The sequence below is a fragment of the Anneissia japonica genome, unplaced genomic scaffold (genome assembly GCF_011630105.1).
Source record: "Anneissia japonica isolate Jap-2015-1 unplaced genomic scaffold, ASM1163010v1 scaffold3217_len398964_cov164, whole genome shotgun sequence".
Classification (NCBI taxonomy): Eukaryota; Metazoa; Echinodermata; class Crinoidea; order Comatulida; family Comatulidae; genus Anneissia; species Anneissia japonica.
The window spans coordinates 218,560-220,087 of record NW_022750884.1 but is presented as its reverse complement, the minus strand read 5'-3'; the positions used below and the strand labels follow the sequence as shown (position 1 = coordinate 220,087).

The 1,528-nt window shown below is 37.6% G+C and overlaps 1 protein-coding gene across 1 annotated transcript in view; it reads right to left on the bottom strand.

The window, feature by feature from the left end:
• Nucleotides 1-1,528, bottom strand: part of LOC117121567 (laccase-1-like) — a 12,322-nt gene that overhangs the window by 4,926 nt on the left and 5,868 nt on the right. The window lies entirely within an intron of this gene.

Sequence of the window (1,528 nt, the reverse complement as noted above, 5' to 3'; positions counted from 1 at the left end):
ATTTTGATATCTAGAAGGCGGGAAATGAGTTTTCCCGACTTCCGAGGTGTCTTTTAATTACTTTTAAGTTCTTCAAAATTCAAGGTTTTCTCCTCTTGAAAACGGTCAGGTAAATTTATCGCATTGATATTACAGTAGATAAGCGTTATGTATGTATACATACATAAAAAAAAAAAAATGAGTAGTTGCATACGATTTTTTCCATGAATCCACAAATCCCAAAAAGAAAGGGGGGTCCGGGGGTTCTCCCCCGGGAAAATTGTGATACTTAGAAGGCGCGAAATGAGTTTTCCCGACTTCTGAGGTGTTTTTTAATTACTTTTAAGTTCTTTAAAATTCAAGGTTTTCCCCTCTTGAAAACGGTCAGGTAAATTTATCGCATTGATATTACAGTGGATAAGCGTTATGTACCGTATGTATACATACATAAAAAAAAAAATGAGTAGTTGCATACGATTTTTTCCATGAATCCACAAATCCCAAAAAGAAAGGGGGGTCCGGGGGTTCTCCCCCGGGAAAATTGTGATTCTTAGAAGGCGGGAAATGAGTTTTCCCGACTTTCTGAGGTGTCTTTTAATTACTTTTAAGTTCTTTAAAATTCAAGGTTTCCCCCTCTTGAAAACGGTCAGGTAAATTTATCCCATTGTTATTACAGTAGATAGGCCTTATGTGTGTATACATACATAAACAAAAATTGAGTAGTTGCATACGATTTTTCCATGAATCCATAAATCCCAAAAAGAAAGGGTGTCCGGGGGTTCTCCCCCGGAAAATTTTGATTCTTAGAAGGCGGGAAATGAGTTTTCCCGACTTCTGAGGTGTCCTAATTACTTTTAAGTTCTTTAAAATTAAAGGTTTTCCCCTCTTGAAAACGGTCAGGTAAATTTATCCTATTGTATACATACATAAAAAAAATTGAGTAGTTGCATACGATTTTTTTTCCATGAATCCATAAATCCCAAAAAGGGAAGGGGGTCCGGGGGTTCTCCACAGGGAAAATTTTGATTCCTAGAAGGCGGGAATAATTCCTAGATGGTGAGAAATGAGCTTTCCCGACTTCTGAGGTGTCTTTTAACTACTTTAAGTTCTTCAAAAGTCAAGGTTTTCCCCTCTTGAAAATTATTATAATGAATCAATGAACCCAAAGAGAAAAGGGAGGTTCGGGTTCTTCCCGGAAAAATGTTAATTTCTAAATGGTGGGAAATGAGCTTTCCCGACTTCTGAAGTACCGTATCTTATAGCGATTTTAATATAAGTTCTTCAAAACGGTCAGGTAATTTTTTCCCAATCCCAAAAAGAAAGGGGGTCGGGGTTCTCCCCCGGGAAAATTTTTATTCCTAGAAGCGGGAAATTAGCTTTCCCGATTTATGATGTGTCTTTTAATTACTCCAAAAATCAAGGTTTCCCCCCTCTTGAAAATGATTCAATAGAACCAATGAACCCCAAAGAAAAAAGGGGTCCGAGTTCCCCCGGGAAAATTTCGATTTCTAGAATTCGGGAAATGACCTTCACTGACTTCTGAAATGTC